Source organism: Oscarella lobularis, chromosome 9 (genome assembly GCF_947507565.1).
Source record: "Oscarella lobularis chromosome 9, ooOscLobu1.1, whole genome shotgun sequence".
Taxonomy (NCBI): Eukaryota; Metazoa; Porifera; class Homoscleromorpha; order Homosclerophorida; family Oscarellidae; genus Oscarella; species Oscarella lobularis.
In genome coordinates, this window is record NC_089183.1 from 1,540,513 (window position 1) to 1,561,750 (window position 21,238).

A 21,238-nucleotide genomic window follows, 5' to 3' on the forward strand; every position below is an offset into this window, starting at 1 on the left:
TAATGGCGGACGAGTTAACACGAATCGCTGGACCTGTCGCGACGCCTTCAACGGCGGAAAAGACGGTTCAAGAAGTGACGCTCGATGAAGGACACGCCTTTGGGAAAGAAGAAAGCCCCCGATCATCCAAAAAGCGTGGTCGAAGCGCAGCGTGGGAGTATTGCACGGTCACGACGAACGCAACAGCCAAGTGTAGCCTCTGCAATGAGGCAGTAAAACACTCAGGCAACACTAGCAATCTTTTTAAGGTAAAACAAAATCAATCGTTTACAAATAGGAGTGGATTTTCTCCTCTAGCATTTGAAAGCAAAGCATCCTAAAGAATATCAACTGGCGCAGAAAGAAAAGGCTGAAAACGAGTCTTCCAGAAAGAAGATAATTAGAGATTCTTCATCTTTATCTGTACAGCCAACCCTTCTCTCAACTCTGGAAAAAAGCCAAAAATACTTTGATCATTCTTTGAAGAAAAAGGAAATCACAGCCGCCGTAGCAAAGATGATTTGTCAGGACATGCAGCCCATGTCGATTGTCGAAGACAAAGGATTTCAGGCCCTACTGGCAGTTCTAGACCGCAAATATGTCGTACCGAGTAGAAAAAAATAACAGGGGATATTGCCGCACTGTATGAAAAGACAAAAGAACACCTGAAGCAAGAGCTAGCTGAAGTACGTTTTTATCTCTGACGACTGATTTGGACGTCAAATACCACACAGAGCTACCTATCTTTGACATGTCACTATATAACATCATCCTGGCAATTGAAGTCCGTTGTGCTCTGCACAAAATTATTAACGGAAAATCACACAGCTGAAAATATAAGCCATGCTCTCAAGAGCATTGTTGACGAATGGCAAATTGTAGAAAAAGTTGTTGCTATTGTGACTGACAATGCTTCCAATATGTCTGCAGCTATAACAAAATTGGGCTGGACAAGGCTGGGTTGTTTTGCCCATACATTAAATGTCATCGTTTCGAATGCCATCAAAATATCAATAGAAGATATTCAGAGAAAATGCAAGAAGTTGGTGGGACACTTTCACAAAAGCGTAAACGCAGCTGAAAAGCTAAAGCAAATTCAAGATTCCATGAAAGCCCCTAATCATAAATTAATTAATGACGTCGAAACGCGCTGGAACTCAACATATTATATGTTTGAGCGATTAGTAGAGCAGAATGACGCTGTTACAGTAGGCTCGAGGGTCCAGCCTGTTGTTCGGTCTAGCGCGCGCGCCATCCCTGCCAACAGGCTGGAAACATATGACAGCACGTGACTCACGTGCTCAGTGCCAGCCAATCGCTGACAAGCATTACAAGTTCCTACTGCTGGACGGTGATTGGCTCGGCTGGAAACACTTGGACCGCCTTCTTGGGACGGTGACGACGTTCATGACGTCGTTTTGAGCCGGATGACGTCGCCTGGAGCCGGAAGATCTTCAAGAAGTCGGCGAAGAGCGATTCAGATACGTTCGGCGCGTTCGCGAGCTTTAGGTTCACGATACTTTGTGGTTTTTGTCTGTTTCTATAGGCCGGCAAAGATGTGGAGGCCCATTCGTCGCCATCATGACGTCAAATGAGCTTGTACTGTTACCTACATTGGGCAAATCGAGACCATAAACGGTATTTATCGTTAATTGCATCACTCTAAAGATCCTTTTATTCGGAGAAATTGCTCTGCTGCATCTTTTTGTTCTGCAAATGGCCTCTTATTGTGATTCGCGTATTTTATCGTCTGTAAATCGAGTTCTAAGCTGCTATCCAACCTTGCCATCGCGTTTAAAGGACAAACAGCTAGAGGTGCTGCAGAGCGTTTTGGAAGGAAACGACACATTCGCTGTTCTTCCAACCGGATACGGCAAATCGCTGATTTACTATCTATTGCCACTCGTACAAAATGATCTTCACCCTACAGCGGCCGATTCTCCTGCACTTGTAGTTGTGTCTCCGCTGACACAATTGATTGAGTCCCAAATGCAGACATTGCGGAATTTAGGGCTGGGATGCCTATCTCTATCGGCCACGATGATTCCTGACGGGAAGCTTGAGAACAAAGTTTCTCATCTTTTCACAAGTCCAGAGGCGATTCTTTGCTCTGGATGGCGCGACAAAATTCAAAGTTCTGTTGTGTCAGAAGGAATTGTTGCTGCAGTAATCGATGAAGTCCATTGTGTTACCGAATGGTAGATGTGAATATACATTTATTGGAACAATTACTAGCATTTATCTGTATAGGGGCATGAACGAAAAGAAAAGAAGAGAAAACGCTTTTCGAGAATGGTATCGTCGTCTCGGAGAGCTAAGAGCCTTGTTTCCTTCTGGAGTCCCTATCCTTTGTCTTACCGCCACGGCGACATTACAAACACGAAAAAAGATATCAAAGACGTTATTCTTGGCCAATGTAAAAGTGATTGAGCTCAATCCTGATCGACCTGAGATCAGGTACGTTGTCCAGAAAGTGTCAGACGAAGCGGACGAAACTTTCTCTTGGGTTATTAAAAGTTTGAAAGCCTTGGGAGTGCAAGCTGATCGTGTCATAATTACTGCAGAAGCCTTAAAGACTGCGGCATTGTATATGATGCATTTCGTGTTGGTCTCCCTGGTTCTTCATCCTTCCTGTCCTCAAGTTGTGAACGAATACCGCAAAATCGACTTTATGCAATGTACCACAGTGCAACAGAAGACGAGAATAAGAAGTTTGTTTACTCGTCCTTGGCTAAGAGAGATGGCACATGTCGAGTAGTTATTGCCACGATTGCTCTCGGAATGGGACTAGACTTTCCCAACATCAGGTATGTCATAAATTATGGTCCTCCAAACACCATTGAACAATACGTTCAACAATGTGGAAGAGCTGGACGAGATCGTCTCCCATCTGTTGCCCTTTTGTACTACTACAACAAGCAACTGAGAACGGCAGACGAGAAAATGATGAATTACGTTAAGAATGCGTCGCTCTGCCGTCGACTTCTTCTACTACAAGAGTTTGGCTGGAGCATTGATATCGAGATTGATCCCAAGCACAACTGCTGCAATGTATGTGGGCAGTCATGTGCTTGTGACAAAAGAGAATGCTATCTTCAGGAATGGAAAAAATCAACTTCTGATTTTCAAGTCGGTGGTAGTCAGACAATGGATCATTGTGGTTGGAGCAGCAGCTGCGTACAAGAAAGGGCGATAAATAAAGAAGACGCCAAACGACTTACCACCTCATTGCTCGAAATGAAAAGAAGAATGTGTCTGACCCCACGTACGCAACTTCTTCAGTTGCTACAGGAATATCAGACGGACTGCTAAAAGAAGCAAGACAAAACTGCTCAAGAATCTTTTCTCTCTCTGATTGTCGAAGGTTTCTTCCTTCTCTCAGTGGAAGCCTGCAAGCTCGTCTAGTTATGTGCGTTTTTGAAGAGATCTTTGGAGACACAAAGGAAAAACTTAAGTTTTCAGATCGGAACCGAACGAAATCGAAAAAATGGTTCGCCACTCAGGACACGCGGTAATTTACCTGCCAAAGTTCCACTGCGAGCTCAACCCGATTGAGCGTTTCTGGTGTTCTGCTCAGCAGTACACGCGTTCGCACTGTGATTACACAATCAGGGGGCTTCGCTCGACGATTCCCCAGAGTCTCGATCGTATTGAAGCAAGCACTATTTAGGGCCTCTTTAGCGGCGTCCGTGAATACGAAAAGCTCTATCGCAAAGGTTTATCTGGAGAAGCCTTGGAGAAAGCTATACGCGTGTACAAGTCCCACCGGAGAGTTTCCTTTGGAAACTAAGTGGGCACCCCAGGTTTTTCTAAAAACCAACCCCGGCTTTTCTAAAAGACACCAAATTGGAAACAGAGAGAGTTAAACACCTTTATTGCATTCGACCGCTTTTAGGCTGCAAAATCGAGTATGATTAGTCGGAACTATAAACGCCGTCTTCAGTCGATATTGGAGACAATGGCGGAGTTGTGTTTCCTGCACTCTCCGCGGGAAAATCTTCCTCGCTCTCTTCTTCTCTATAGTCGAGGAAATCCGGATTCAGTCCGAGGTCTTCTATTTCCGTGAATAGTCGAAAGCACGTCTCCAATTTTCCATGGTCGACTCGGCCACAGAGACCGTTGTTTTGCATTCCCGAACCCGGTATCTCCAGCTCATTGAGCCTCGTACGTCACTGAAATATGGCTCTCCGATGAGCTTGTTAAAAGCGCAAAAATAATAATTTTGTCAAAATGATTTTATGCAGTTATTTACCTGTCCACAGTTATCCAGCCGTTATCAATCGGCTCAGAGAGCACTCTAGCGACATCGCGATCAACGTGGCCGACTTTGAAGCGAACCAGTCAAGCGCCGAGCGCGTTCCCATTGCGAGAATTCGTCCTTTCGCGTGCCAAAACGACGTTTTGACCGTCGGCGTCTTCGGTGTAGCCGGAGTACAATCGAATTCCTCTAATTTGGCAGTGAAACAAAAAAAGACAGTTCTGCGACGAGCGTACGCTAATAGAGCTACATTTGCTTTTCCACGTGTGTCGACAATTTGAGCTTGTTCAGGAGAAACACTCGAAAGCGAAGGGAAAGAAGCTATCTCTTTATCATGCTGCGGTAGGTCAATAGGCGGAGGTCGTTCCGTTTAGCCACATATTAGCCTAACGTAATTTAACCACTCGCCGCGCAAAAATCGCCCTACGGCCGACCACAGAATGGTTACGGTGAGCCCAAAGAGTTTTCGAAGAACTCAAAGCGATAAAGGTGATGCAATTAGCCGCTGCTAAAGAAATCACTACGCTTGTTTTAATTAAAAATAGCCTAACGTAGGTCGAAGGCAAGCTTAATCGCGTCGCTCAGCTAAAATCTGAAATGAATGATCGTCGAACGAGGCATCTCTGCGGGTAGAGGAAAGACCAAAGAACATATCGAAGTAGGTTAGCACTTTTTTTGCAAAGAAAAGCGATACAAACGGAAGTAAAACAGTAAGTCACGCCCATTTTTGATCGGACGTGGGATGCACTGTCGTTCAACACACACTAGTCTTTCTACAAGGCAGTTAAATTGTGCACAGAAAATTGGCTCTGACGACTGTAGTCCACTATTTGAATTAACACTTTGCATCATAGCATTAATTGAGTCCACGTGAGGCTGTATTTACTCAAAGCTATTTTCTGTCGAAAAAACTGGGTCGCCTGTACGCAGAATTTTATACACGATGCAGCTGAAAAATTTGCCTGAAGAAATTTTAGCCACTGCAAATGTCTGCACTTCCGCTTTCGTTTGCATACCGTCAATTGACAAAACGACGGAGTAATTTTTTATCTTTTTGCAACAGACTTAGTATGCGAACGTGAATAAATAGCTCCTTAAGCACTGTGGTTACTTCTTTTAAAAAAATTTGCAAAACAAATTCCAATCGGCTGAATTGGCGTCGGACAGCAGCAACTGCTAGATCTGGAAACATGACATCTATTTTTGCTCGGGAGCCCCAAGTCCGTACACGCCATCTGCAATGAAATGACGCTTGCAACGTCCATAGCTTAATTAGGAACTTGCATGTAAACAAGAATATGAAAAAAGGTTTAACTACCTCTGTTTTAGTGAAATATTGCTAGTGGCGCTGTGTTCGCCCAAAGAAGCATGTTTTAGAGACGTCAATGATGCCGCCACTTTCAAAGAGAATAAGGCGCTATGCAAGCTGCTGAAGCGCAGGTGACCAAACCCATCCATGCAAGCCTAGGCTCGAAGGTCCAGCCTGTTGTAAGGCCTAGCGCGCGCAGCGCTCTAGTCCTCCCAATAGGCTGGACAACACTAGTTCGCCGGAAGTTGGTCGACCAATCAGAGACCAGTCAGCAGCATTCCAACTGCTCGTCTCTGATTCGCTGACGACCTTAATGTGATTTAGGCGTGACGTTCCCGACCCTAACGAAGTAACAAAGTTACGCTGACTACGCGACGCCCCGAGTCGCTCAGGCGTGCCGAAGGGGCTCTCTTCCTCAGCGAAACAACCGATCGGACGTCAGATAAGTGATATACACACTATTTGTAATGGACGCGATACTTTGCGAGGAATTTTCGGCCTTTCGTAGGAGCCAAGTTCGTCACTTTCCCATGGGTCGACGATCGCCCGAGGGTTTACGTCGCTTAGCACCTTCTTTCGGTTGTAAGTATACGCCAGAAGCCTTTTTGGGCAGTTCTGTCAGTTACGGGACATTGCTTTTGACACCGCGGTGAAGGATCAGACGTATATCGACGCGTATCCATGAGCAGCACGATAATTTTGGATTCCGTTAGAGCTGCGTCTGCGTGCGTCCTCAAGAGATTTCCGCAGCTTCCTCAACTCGTTAAGCCTGAGCAGCTTAAAGCAATTACAAGTGTTTTGAACCGGCAAGATACGTTTGTCGTGCTACCCACGGGATATGGGAAGTCCCTCATATACCACGTCCTTGCTTGACGATGGGATTTGGCCAAAGCATCGTCCGTCTTTAGTACTGGTTATCTCGCCTCTCACACAACTTATCAAGTCTCAAGTGGAGTGGCTAAATTCGGCTGGTATCTCGGCGCTATTCATTCAGAGTCGACTAAGGAAGAGAACCTAGACAAAATTAGTTTGGCTCTTTGCGGTCCGGAGACTGTTTTGAATAGTGCCTTTAGAGAAGTTTTACGATCTAAAGGTATTCAAAGGTATTCAAGATAGGCTTCTGGCAATTGTGATCGACGAGGTTCATTGCGTAATCGAATGGTACGAAAACGATTTGGTCGTACTTTTATTTTAAGCCATATCTATTAGGGGCTTTAACTGCGGTGCGGATTTGGATCAAGCGAAAACGACGTTTAAAGCTTTAGCGGCAGAGTTGACGACGTCTCATTAGTTTGGGACGGCACAGTTTACGACGTATCATTAGTATAGAGCGGCGCATTTGACGACGTCTCATTAGTATAGAGCAGCACAGTTGACGACGTCTTATTAGTATAGAGCGGCACAGTTGACGATGTCTCATTAGTATAGAGCGGAACAGTTGACGACGTCTCATTACTAGCATATCAATGCAGCATTGATTCTGCATCAATGCAGCATTCATTCGGCATCAATGCAGCAATGATTCTGCATTGATTCTGCACCAATGCAGCATTGATTCTGCATCAATGCCGCATTGATTCTGCATCAATGCAGCATTGCAGAATCAATGCAGCATTGATTCCGCATCAATTCAGCATTAATTCCGCATCAATTCAGCATTGATTCTGCATTGGTTCTGCATCAATGCAGCATCGATTCTGCATTAATGCAGAATTTGTTCTCAATCAATGCAGCACTGATTCTGCATTGATTTTTACTAACTTTCGCGTCAGTCGCTCTGCGCTTAAGTTCTGACATTATGCCGAATTCTATACGAGACGAATTTGGCATGAAAAGATTAAACTAATCTAAACAATGAAAGATTATTCAGAATTAATTAAAGCAGCATTTATTCAGAATATTATTCAGAATAAATGTAGCATTTATTCTTCTTATTATGCCGAATTTTATACGAGACAAATTCGGCATCAAATATTTGAATTATTCTAAATAATTCAGCAGTATTGTAAATAATGCAGCATTATTCAGAATTAAGTTATACAGGAAACCTTAGAAAACAAGACGACCCATAGGAACGTGGCGTTTCGACAAAGTCATGTCGCGGTGAAGCGCGTTCCATGTCGTATCTATGATGCGGCCCACGTGACTAGGCTCAAACCTGCGCAAGAGCACCTTTTTAGCAAAAGCAGTCATTTCCGTCTTCAGTTCTTCAACCTGATTTTTCTTTATGTTCGAGAATGCATTTTTGATTGTCTTAAAATTTTCAATATCAAATTCGTAAATTTCATAGGCTTCCTTCGCTTTCTTTTCTTGGCTTTTCAGCAAGGGGCAATATAATCTAAAAATATTGTCATTAAAAATGAATGTATCAAATCAATAATTTACTTTGTACGAAAAAAACTGAGGACTCTGCACATTTCATCGTATTTGGCTCGTCCCCAATCAATTCTTTGCCACAAATCTGAAATACAGCAGACTTACTATCTAATCAATAAATGGTTCAGGAGAGATTTTACATTATGGCGAAATACTACATGTACTAGTAATACTTGTATAAAATATGTAAACACACCTTGTGCCCCGTCGGCGATGTTTTCCTTGAATTTTTTCCCCTTCTCCGAATCGGTTAGGAGATAAAGAGGCACTACACAAGAGAAAATGTGTAAAGTCAAAAATCAGTTATAGCGATTTTACCATCGCCTTCAGCTTCGTTCACTTTAATTAATATAAGCATTAAATTTAAAAGCATTTCATTATTAAAAAGCATTTCATTATTAGAGTCTTACGCAATTCTTCAAAATTGGCCTTTTCGGCCGTCCTATCGCGATGGCTCTAAAGACAACGCGTTACAAAAATCAAATTCAGGTCATTTGTTTCCTACCTTCTTTGGAGTGCTTCCCTATAAAAGTGAAACGAAACAAACGCTAACTAACATCAAAGCCAAACTAGAAAATATGGTTTACCTTTTGCCGGAAACTTATCACTCCCTTCCTTCTCAGCTACGAAAAGTGCTAAAAGTTCAATATCCGGCAGAGAATCGTGCTGGTTCTGATCTTTTCCAATTCATTAGCCTTTACCACCTACGAAAAAGGTCAGAATTCTTCAAAAATATCTCTATTCAGTCTTACCAACGTTCTTCGCTTTTTCTTTTATTTCAAAAGAAAATGTAAAAAATCTGGCATGCATGAAATCTGGTTGTTACCTTTTTCTTGTCGCTCATTGAAGTCTAGAAAAAAACGTGTGAAAAAATCAAAAATAATTTATCAATTTGTACCGTTCTTTTTCGTTTCCTGGCTGGCTTCTAAAAAATTAGACTACTAGAAAATATTTAAATTACTTTTGTCTTTACCACACTCTTTTTCTTCTCCTCCTCCTCTTCCCTATCGCTGCTGACGTCCATTTCTTCTGTTAAAACAAAAAATAAAATCCAAAAAATATTTCATTGATTGTCATTACCCTCGTCCAAGCCATGTTCAAATGAAGCTTTGAAAAAATTTATCAATATCTTTCTCAGTTAGATAAAAACCTTACCAATCATTCCCTCTGAAACTAAAGAGAAAATTAGAAATAAAACACAGATTATATCAACTGCTACAATTGAAATCGCCGACTTCATCCGCATCTTCTATATCTTCTAAGGGCAATAAACAGAATCATCAGAAATTCAAACACAAATCATATCAACTGTTACTCTCTTTCTCTCCCATAGCTAAAACAGAAAAATACATACTAGTTCTCAAAAACCAAACAACTAATATTGCTTAACTCTTCGCAAAGCCTTTTCCAGACGCCCAATTCGTCTTCCATTTTCCTTTTTAACATTGCATAGTTCTTTAGCTATCGAAGATTTGCCCAATGCCTGTTTACTTTGACACTGCCCATCATGTTTGCGATCTTCACTCTCACGCACGATTTTAATTGCTTTACTTCATTTCTCAGAAGTCGTACCTCGCCTTCAAATTATTTAAATATACAAATTCAAAACCATATGGTATCGGCGGGGAGTGGCGTCGAATGCTTTGGCGCGTCGACGACGGTGACGGGGAGTGGCGTCGACGACGGTGACGGGAAGTGGCGTCGACGACGGGTTCGACGGCGGAGGCGGCGTCGTCCGCTCTGACGCGACGGGGAGTGGCGTCGACGACGGGTTCGACGGCGGAGACGGCGTCGTCCGCTCTGACGCGACGGGGAGTGGCGTTGACGACGGGTTCGACGGCGGAGGCGGCGTCGTCCGCTCTGACGCGACGGGGAGTGGCGTCGACGACGGGTTCGACGGCGGAGACGGCGGACAGAGCGTCGAATGCTTTGGCGCGTCGACGACGGTGGCGGGCGGGTTCGACGACGGTGGCGGGCGGGTTCGACGACGGTGGCGGGCGGGTTCGACGACGGTGGCGGGCGGGTTCGACGGCGGAGGCGGCGTCTTCCGCTTTGGCTAAGTCTTTCTCTGCTGCCCCGTAATAACAGCTGCCGTACATGGTCATGAAACAGTTACTAAACGCACCTTTAGCGCTAAAGCTGCGCCTTGCGCCGTTGTCTTCTTGCGCTTCGGGACGACGCTAAATACAAAGGACAAAAAAGTGAATGAACACTCATACCTACAGAAAACGCACCTCCCTTTGCCCCCTAACTTCGGGATGTACGATTTGGGCGATTTCTTCTTCTTCGCTGGTCTTCCTGCCTTTCGCATCGAGTGAAACTATGGTGAAACGAGGTGAAACGAGGTGAAACGAAGAGAGAAATGAGAGAATCTGGAGACAGAGAGAGCGTACGTTAGCGAATGTTAGCGCACGCTTCCCTCAGGACAAGCCGCCAGCAGCACTGCCTCTATTTACCGAACTTCAACTAATGCGGAAATCTAAAGATTTTAATAAATGAAAAATTATTTTGAATAAATGCAGCATTTATTTATTATGCTGCAATTCTTCCGAATAAATGCAGAATAAATTCTGCATTTAATATAAATAAATGCTTCATTTACGCTGCATTTGTTCAAAATAAAAGCACAACAAATGCAGCAGTGAGTGGTCCAAACGTTCATAGTAAATATCAATTTTTTGGAAAATAGATAGTTCATTGTTGCTTGTTTGCTGCATGTTCTTTTTTGTTTTTCAAATTGGGTGGTGATTTGCCAAAGTAAGTATTGCCTGCTAACTTTCTAATAATTGAATATTGCCAAAAGGTTTGCATTTTTTAAGTCAAACAATTTTTAATTTTCAATACTTTGCGTAGGTATTACGTGCCGACACTTCACTTGAGCAACTTCCAATTTTAAATTCTGCGTCTACGTTTTACTTGCCACCGCTCTGCTATAATCTGCTTAGCATTTTGATATTCAAAATTGCTTTTGCACTCTTTGTCGTTGGCAGCAATCAATTTTCAATCAATGCACAAATTGAAAATTGATAATTGCACCTTCGCTGGTTGTTGGCGCCGGCTAGCGGCGTCAAAATTCCTAATCACGCCAGACACGCCTTCTAATCACATCATCTAGATATTCTCAATGTCTTTTTTGGAAGACGAGAATCTCGAAGAATTTGTCCGAGACCGCGTTGCTGTTCGATTCTGCATTAATGTAGCATTGATTCTGCATCAATGCAGCATTGATTCTGCATATATGCAGAATGCAGAATCAATGCTGCATTGATGAATAAACGATGCAGAATCAATGCAGAATCAGTGCTGCATTGATTGAGAACAAATTCTGCATTAATGCAGAATCGATGTAGAATCCATGCAAAATCAATGCTGCATTGATGCAGAATCGATGCTGCATTGATGCAGAATCAATGCATCACTGCAGCATTGATTCTGCATTAATGCAGCATGGTTATTTCTTTATTTGTTAAGTTATTGATTTTTTTGGGCTTTTAGGTTGGGCTTTATTCTCTTCACGCTGAGTGGTTGGCTCGCGTGGACGACAACGAGGCTCTACACTTTTTGGCTCTTTTCCTAATGAATGTGCCTCTTGAAGAAGTGAAATCAACGAGCCTTGTCTTGCTAAAGGATCTCATACAACTCTGGGCGGAAAAATCGATAAAAAGGCATGGTTATTTTTAAGTTTATATTTTATAATTTATTTATTTATTTGTAGGGAAAAGTATTTGTTCCTTTTCAATGTCTTTAGGAAGCGGTCAACGGAGTTAACGAAAGACCAATTTGAGGGAATCATGGTATTGGCGAATTATGAAGTTGACTGCTACAAGACACTTAATTAAGGGGGAGCGTGTAGCATCAGCTCGCTTATCGTTTCTTATATAAGGATGAGAGGGTTGCATTAGCTCGCCGATATTAGAGAGATTGGTTATATAGGTCGCCCCAAAATTAGGTACCATTTAAGAAAGATGCATCCTTGTCCAATAGGAGCCTAGAACAAAATATTTATCTTTCTTTAATATTAATTTTGGTGGTTTTGTTTTCAGTTGGAAGATGCTACTTCTTCTCTTGTCTTACTCCTTAATACGTTGTGCACGGTGAACGACCGTTTCGCGGAAGCGGAGATACTCGGCATTGTCTCTGATTTAATCGGTATCGAGAGCCATTCCAGCGTCCAATCTATTCTCGTCCGTTTTCTTTCACCGAAATTGCGTATCGACGTCGACAACATTGATCCCGTCGGCGTGTTGCGCTACGTCTTCGTTTTGATGTCGCGTTTGCCAGAATTCGACCGCGTTTGGACGTGCCCTCGCGACGAGTGCAAACAGGCGAAACGACGCACTGCGGTGACTGGGTTCGAGTCGCATTATCTTCGTAGATTTACTGAGATGATGGATAAGTGGACAGTCCTGGAAGAGCACTTAATGTCGGATCGCGTCGAGGAGACCCTCGAAAGCGCGTACCTTCTCGTCAGTTACTATCGTTTAGGCGAGTGGTGTAATCGCTTTTCGTCGCAATTTAATTAAACGTCTAACGGACGGAGAGAAAGCGAAACATCTCATGGACGTCGTCGGTGAAAGGAGCCTTCTTTTCTTTCCTTCGGCGAACGAAGAAAGTCCTCTCCTTCAGAGTTATCGCTTCGTTTACGAAATGAGGGATTTGAGGGAGTGCTCCCTGAAAAAGAATATTGTCGATGTTGAACGTGATGCCGTTTCCTTTTCTGAAGGACTTAGCCGCGTTATCTCGATTCCGGTTCAAAAGAAGCACTATGGAAACATAGTGTTTCGAGAGAGTCTGGCCCGTTTATATTCGATATTATGCGACGGTGCTTCGAAGACATTCGTCGAAGTGAAGAAGCTTGCGCGAAAAGGGCTGAGCACTTTGCATCACGAACAATGTCCAAAGAAACAAGTCATTGCCGAATGCCCCTGCCTCTTCGCGTCGCGAATATTGTCCTCTAAGTTATTCTTTTTTTTTATAAAGGCGGGAATTGTAGCAAAGATTCCGCCTAGAGGTAGGCTTTTATTTCACGTCTTTGCATATGTGTCCTATTTTTTTCAGGTATTCGACTACTTTTTTCCTTTCTTCTGCGCCGCCTTTTTGGACGTTGTCCCATTTCTTTTGGGCAAGACGTCTGTAATTTTGTAATGCGTCGAAATCAATCAATAGCAGAGGTAAAGAAATTTTCTTATGAGAAATTCTTTACAAATACAAATAATTCTGTTTTAAGAAACCGGGACGTCGAACATTGTAATCTATGCTGTCGTAAACGTCAAACATTTTTTAAGTTATTTTATTAACAGAAAAAAAAACAATATGTGAAGAACTTGAAAAGTTTTTACACGGAACTGAAAGAATTTGGCGAGAAACTTTATGGAAGAGTTAAAAGATCTTTTCTCATTTTTACTATTTCACACAGGCGTTCTAGTTACAGCGGGTGACGCCGCGAGCGGTGAGACGCAAAAGTAGAAATTCTGATTTAATTAAATGTCTTTTTATTAGAATCAATTCAATACTTAGATTTCAAGGTAAGTTTTACTTTAGTCGAATAGAGATGCATCCTTTTTGAATGGTTTTTCCAAGTGGGCTTGGTTTCATTTTTATGGGTTTTTTTTGTAGCAATGATGGCTGTAGCCATTCAATGCAGCCCGCAAGATCGATATCGAATTGAGCTGGGACTAAAGAGAAAGTAAAAATGTTCACATTTTTTTGCACAAGAACTAATTTCTTTTAAGAATTTGTTGCCCGGAGCTTCCCGCTGAAGCCGTCAACAGGGCAGTTTCGGCTGTTCTGTCGCCTATGTTCAGTCCGAGATCATACAGTGTCATAAGATGTCGTTCCGGTTTGAGGAAAGGAATAACGATCCTGTGGGGATTATTTACAAGGAACCGCCCTCCAATTAGGGTATGATACTGGATTTTGGAGAGCTGTTGCCAATATTAATTAACCTTTGTGACAATATGGAACACTTTATTGTCTGGATTTTGTTAACACTAAAGTGTTCGTAAAGAAGACTCTTTTGTAACTGTTATGGAAACGCAACTGTTTGAGGAAATAAAACTTACCTTGAGACGCTTTTTACATTGGCCAATCAACTAGAAAAGAGAAAGTAATTTATGACGTCATATATTAGAGAATTGGTTCTTTTGCGCTGATTTTTTTTTTCTGACAAACTACAACATCAAGAACACCATTTCAACTGTCAAAGTGATGTTTCCATGAGAGGATCTCTTGAACGATGAGGCATATGATCCTCGAAACTCACCGTTCCATTTTCTTCTTCCAGTTGGAGGTCTTCGGCGTCTCCCGAAACGTCCAAAATAGCAGTTGCGGCTTCTTCTGCGTTCATAGCGATGCGAATAAATGAAAAAAACGCTAGCGATGCTCTCTTTTAGCGCGCGCACCTTTTTCGAAAACGGCGATTTTTCGAGCGAATCGCAACATCAACGTCTAACGCGAGAAAACTGAGCTAAAAAATAGCCTAATACAATCAATCAGAGGGTCAAACATCTAAAACAAGCCAAGAACGACATCGAAAAAATAGCGCGCGCTAAAAAAGAACATTTGAAATATTTTAGTTTGTTTCACTCTAAAAAAATTGTAAATATGCACGAAGTACCCAAAAGCTACAATCTACTTCATCCACGAAAATACAAGTGTTTTCAATCCTTTTCTTCAGTTTTGGCGTTTTTCTGATGACGTAGTGGTGTGTTGACGTCATGTTGGGGAACATAGAAGCCTCTACGCAAAATTTTAACGTCAAACGGTGTTCGAAACGATAAAACGTTCGATTGTTTTAGTTTCGTTTGGAAAATCAGCCGATTTCTGCCGTTTTCGCCGATGTTTTGGTCACGTGACTTTAGTAGCGACGACAACAGAGACCCAGTATACCTTCATGCGTCTAATGCGGCTACACGGGACGTTCGTGACGACGTAGAAAAATGCGCAAGCGCGAAACGCGATTTAGTGTTTTTGTATGTCACATATGATACATGTATTTAGTATTGTCAGAAGGGGTTAATGAAAAAGAACGAAGGAAATTGCCTTTAGACAATGGTATGGTCACTTGTCAGAAATTAGAGCCATTGCAGCGCCTTCTGTTCCTGTGCTCTGTCTCACAGCTACCGCGACTAAAGCAACGGTGACGAAAATTATTAACACATGCAGGCTAAAAAATTGTAAAGTTATTAAAAGAAATCCTGACAGACCAGAAATTAAATACATGGCAAAAGAAGTCAACGACGATCCGTCGTCAACATTCCGTTGGCTGATTAAGGAATTGGAGAGAGGTATTGAAACGCCAAAAACAATTATTTACTGCCGTACTATAAAAGATTGTGGTCTTGTGTACGAAGCTTTCAGAACAAGTCTCACAGGCTCCAAATCCTACCAAACGTCCAGTTGCCCAAAGACTCCTGCATATCGGCTGTACGGAATGTATCACAACGCAACCGAGAAAGAGAACAAAGAAATTATAGCATCAGCATTCAGCAAGGGGTTCATCCTTGCCGAGTTGTGATATCCACCATTGCTCTCGGAATGGGGATGAACTTCCCTGATATTCATTACGTCATCAATTACGGACCGCCTAATACTATTGAACAATTTGTTCAGCAAACTGGACGGGGAGGACGAGATGGGCGACAGGCTCTTTCAGTGTTATATTGGCACAAACGGCAACTACGCACATGTGACGACGTTATGCTAAGCTATGTGCATAACGCAAAACTTTGTCGACGTCAAATTATTCTTTCAGAATTTGGCTGGAGGCCTTATTTTATTCCAACCCCTTTGCATAAATGCTGTGACGTATGTTCTAAAGACTGCTCGTGTTCTGACATTCACCTTATTTCTCTTGAAAAATCAATGATAACTGAATTATATTCTCCAACCTTGGCAGACAATCAGCAGTTGGAATCAATAGCTATAAGTGGCCGTTCGAGACATTGCTCTGAAGAAGATTTAGCACTTGTTAGAGAATTGCTTACTGACGTGAGAATGAATTACTCTCCTTCTTCAACATACACGAGTTATTCAATTACGAGTGGACTAACGGACTTTGTTCTAAGCGAGGTACTCCAAAAGTGTTCGTTTCTGTTTACCGTAGACGATCTGAGTTTGTTGATTCCATCATTGGGAAGTACTCACCTTGCAAAAATAATACTGGCTGTTTTAGAAGAGGTTTTGAAGACACGCCAAACAAATTTTGCATTAGAAATCTTGCAAGTCAGATGCCTACATCAAGTGATTTTTTGGCGACAGTTTGTGAGGCTGACGACGCCGAAGACAGCTCCGTAACCAAATCAGAAACCAGCTCAGAATCAGAGAGCGAAATGGTGGCGAGCAGAAATCCGTTAGTCGCTTCTGTCATCGGTCAACTTCTGGAAGACAGTGATTCCAATTGACTACTTTTGCTTAAATTTCAATCCTGTACTGTACACAGTTAATTAACTTAACTGATAGTCAACGAAGTTCCCGCTTCTTTTAGCAATTTTTTCTTTATGTTCCCTTACCCATTCATAAAACTTTTGAAGGTTAAGAGTTGAAAGAACGTCTTGAGAAAATTTCCCAAATGACGGATGTGCCCTGCCAGATTGCTGTTACACGAGCATTCTTTAGTTCGTCCAATATAACGAGAAAATCCTTTTCAGTTTTCAGCCTTGCATGTTTTCCATATGCTTGTTTTACCCCGGACGATTTTCTAAATTTCGTGCTATCATCTGTGTTAGTCCAGCTGCTTTGCTGCACCTCAGCGCCGCACGTGGTGTTAAATTGGCACCCAATCGTTTAATGTAAGACTTGGTTACATTGTTTAAATGCTCCATGTGAAGATCCAAAGGTATGTTCTTTCCAATCTTTCCAGACGTATTTACAAAGCGATTCCATCGTAGCTGCTCGGCTTTTTGGGGACTTAGAGAGTAAAATTCAATCGCACTATTAATATCAGTGCCTCTAGTGCGTATTTCGTGTGGCAGTATGTGTAGAAATGCAGCAAGAGAAACTTCCACAAAGCGCACACGCGCTCCCCATCGCCTTCTCTAATCGCGTCTTTAAAACTTCGGTATAAGAGCCCAAGCTTTAGAAGTGCAGCACCGTACGCGTGAATTCTATCAAGCATAATGACAGTTACGTTGCTTGCCTCGTTGTCACTTCTATCAAATGTGCAGCCATGCAGTTTAACCTCGTGGTAAATCCTCGCTTTTTCAAACACAAAGTCTCGTTCACAGTGATGATGCCTGCAGCAATATTTGTCTCCTCTTATTCCTTTAGTCTTTTTAAGTTTTTCATATTCAGTAACAACCGGGGCGTCATGAGTCAGAACAAAGTCGTTAACAATTTCCTTCGCAACAGAATGCAAAACCTCGATTCCCTTGTCTCTAATCTGCTTCTGAAGCAACTCAGGTTTGTCAGCAACGGAATTCATGTTGAGGTAAGTCATTGCAACCTGAGTTACATAGGCATCAGTGACAAGTGAGAGAAATTCCTCCGTGGCGGCAACATGCTTTGTTGCCTTTTTGCTAACATACCGTCGATTGATCAGTTTCTGAAGTCGAGACAACGTTCCCGGTTCTCTTTCACTCGACTCCCTGTACAAAATTTGAAAAATTATTTTTAGAAAGTTTATTTTGGCGTGCCAGTCCTCGGCTTTGCAGATGAGGCCATTTAGTCGCTGTTCGTCATTGCCACCATCCTGCATAGCCAATTGAGCATTTCTTGACCTCTCTGATGTCAGTTGGTCTCCTCCAAAGAATATTTGAGAAAGACGATCATTGCATTTTGGAACATATTTTGATGATTCTCTCAAAATATCAATCATTTCACTCGTGACGTTCTCGTTCTTCATTATGAGACCCAACGGAACCTTTAAAGAATTTACATAAAAATGTTAGGTACACCTTTCAATGGCGTACCTGATCAGTTTTCTCTCTTGTATCTTTAGAGTACTTGTGAGGTACGTGACGAATCACCAAAGCTTCAAATTGCTGAAAAACGTGCAGGCGCTGTGTAAGCACTCTCTCTACTAAAATGATCATATTATTATTCAGCCCGAGGTGTTCTTCTATGCTGGGGAGACATAAACTAGCTTCCATTTCCTCAATAGGATGCTGGGGTCCATCATCGTGCAAGTGAAGCGCCAAAATTCTATGCTTGACGGCCATTAAATTGAACCAATGTATTGATTGCTTCTTGTACTGTAGGGAAGCGATGTGAGGATTTATCTCAAAATCGAGATTGTTACCAACGAGCTGATACATTACAGGATGCTCAAGCAGAGATTGCTCTAGGCAAAAGTTTCTTAATTAAAACCACTGGAATTCATCACTAAAACTTACCTCGCAAATAGGTTTCGACAGAGCTTTTCCACCTCAAAACTGCTCCATCACTCTCTTGACTGATTTGTTCTAGTTTCCCAAGAAGTGCTGTTCTCGTAGTACAGAGACCCAATTTTGACATTTGGGTCATGGCTTGTTTTGAAGTTCCGCCTCGGTATAGACAAAGTGAAAGGAGATGATGCAGAGCAGACAAGTCTTTGTCTTGGGATTTAAGTACAATTGCGGCAGAGAGTATTTCTGCAACGTGTTCCTTTCTTTCACAGCTGCTGTGGCTCTGAAGATCTAGCTTTCTCTTCGTTGTTAACGCGAATTCCAAAAATTTCATTAGTGTCGGTGCATGGTGTAACAATTCCGCGTAGAGTTTGTCCAGGGTGAATGAAATAAGCTGCTCCGGTTTGGTCTGGCGCAAAAGTGAAGTAAAGTCTTTTTTCCTTGAGATTGCTTCGCATTCCTTGGCAACGAGAAGGCCGATGTTTTGAATGATACTTTCCCTAATAGAACTGTGAGAAACTGAAGCCCCGGCGATTTTGTCAACGTCTCGGGAACAAGCCAAAGCGTATATCAGCTCAAGAAGACTCTTATGAAGAGTTCGTGATAGGTGAGTGCCGTCAGAAAACTCTAATAAAATCTGTAACAATATAGCGCTGCCAAACTCATGAAAAAGGTAAACTTCTGATCAAATACCTACCGTAGCGGAAGATACGCTTATTTTAGACGACGATGCTTGATTTTCAGCCGATTCAGTCTCTCTCTCATCTGCATTCTTGAGCGCAGCAGCAGTCTCTTCAGAACAAAAAATGGGAGCGATTTCTGGTTCAACGGTGTCAACAATGTGCAAATGATAGTACCAAAGTATAGCTCTTTCACTCACCTGCAACAGGGAGAGCTGGGAATAGACGCCTGCGTTTCCTCGGCTGAATTTCTGCCGTAAAAGCCTGGCTCGAAGGTTCAGGAGAGAAAGACAAGCACCTAATAGTGGAGTCTTTCTGGCAAGATGAGTCAACTCGACTGTGCTTTCCGGACGCATGGCGCCTTGAAGATAAAATGTTCACCGGTGTTTTGGCTAATCGCTTTATCCTCCAGGTTCGTTTGACAGAACTGTATTTCTCAACTATTTCTTCTTCAAGCTTAGCGACTGTCGATATTTTTTCTAGAAGAGTCTTGCAGCGTCGGAAATAAGACCGGACTTGCAGACGATCTCGACAACGTTTTGCAGTATTTTCTGCAATTCAGGGATTCGACTTATCAAGGACCCATCCCACTTTGGAAGACTTTGAGCAGATAATACAATGCCTCAATAGAGGACTATGATCTACTCGCTGACAGCTTTCGTTGAAAAGAGTCGATACACGTCTAATTCTTTCGCAATTAGCACGAGTAGACTTGATCTTCCTGTGGCAGACGGAGCAAACAATTTCTGGGAATCCATCACCGGATGAGAACGATTCTGAAGGCAAAATTCTGCGTAGCGATTCCACGATTTCCTCGGTTTTATAAATGTTGAATTGCTGCGCTGATTTTCCTAAAGCAACACCGCAGAGACGACAGATTCGACTGTCAGCGACCCGTTTCGGTGTAGTTACTGCTGTTTGAGTCATGAGACGTTCGCAGGACGCTAAAAAGCCTATGTATATTCCGCTCCAAAGCTTTTACGCTGTACGCAATGTCCCGTAACTGACAGAACTGCCCAAAAAGGACTGCTTCTGGCGTATACTTACGACCGAAAGAAGTAGCTAAGCGACGTAAACCCTCCGGCGATCGTCGACCCATGGGAAAGTGACGAACTTGGCTCCTACGAAAGGCCGAAAATTTCTCGCAAAGTATCGAGTCCATTACAAATAGTGTGTATATCACTTATCTGACGTCCGATCGGTTGTTTCGCTGAGGAAGAGAGCCCCTTCGGCACGCCTGAGCAACTCGGGGCGTCGCGTAGTCAGCGTAACTTCGTTACTTCGTTAGGGTCGGGAACGTCACGCCTAAATCACATTAAGGACCTCGTCAGCGAATCAGAGACGAGCAGTTGGAATGCTGCTGACTGGTCTCTGATTGGTCGACCAACTTCCGGCGAACTAGTGTTGTCCAGCCTGTTGGGAGGACTAGAGCGCTGCGCGCGCTAGGCCGTACAACAGGCTGGACCTTCGAGCCTAATGAGAGCCTTGTATTTATTATTATACACAGAATAAATATAAATATTTACTAAATGTCATTTTCGTTGACGGTCGAGCTGCAGTCCACAAGTGGCCCTGTCACGGATGATTTCTGACTCCTTAGGCCAGCTGGATATGCGATGGAGAAGGCATCAAAGAAGCGACTCATCAGCCGTCTGACGGCTGCAAAGGAAATCGGTAAGCTGTACAAACCTTTTTGAGTAATTTTCGGAAACTCAAATTTTTAAATTTTTAGAGGCTTAGGATGAGGATAAGTAGCTCTAAAATAATTATAATTTCTTTTGCTTTTTTCACATTTTTACAAATAATTGTTTTAAATAAAGTTATTGGTTTCTAAGTATTTTGCATTTGCAGTGTGCGAAAACATTTTTTCAACTTATCAAACAAATGCTCTCAAAATTTTCAATTCTTTTTCTAAGGTTTTCTTAGATTTACATCGGGGACTTCATTTTTTCATATAAGATAATTCGAGAACGGATTGTCCGATTTGAAAATTGATGCCGCGGGTGAATTTTGCTGCTAATTCTTCATTACGTAACTTAAGCGATCTTCGAAATAAAGATCATTTCTTTTAACGTAACTTAAGCGATCTTTGAAATAAAGATCATTTTTTTTAAAAACAACAACGATCACCTAAACGTTTCTTCAACCTTTTAAACTTTCGCTTCAAGTTTTTATTATATGGGTTACCTAAGAGTGTAAACGTTCTTTTATCAATATTTTCTCGATCTCTTTGTTCTGCGCGAGGGTTATGGTTCGGCAACAACGCCTTTTCCAAGCGACCGCACGTCGAACAAGAAAGCAGTTTTTTAAACAG

At 42.4% G+C, this 21,238-nt stretch overlaps 1 long non-coding RNA gene across 1 annotated transcript; it reads right to left on the reverse strand.

Moving 5' to 3' along the window:
• Nucleotides 1-9,909: 9,909 nt before the first annotated feature.
• On the reverse strand, nucleotides 9,910-10,270 carry LOC136190927 (uncharacterized). The gene is made up of 3 exons (XR_010670670.1): nucleotides 10,157-10,270; nucleotides 10,048-10,102; nucleotides 9,910-9,990 (listed from the first exon to the last, which is right to left on the reverse strand). It is a non-coding gene; the product is annotated as an uncharacterized lncRNA (long non-coding RNA).
• Between the last annotated feature and the right edge of the window lie 10,968 nt (nucleotides 10,271-21,238).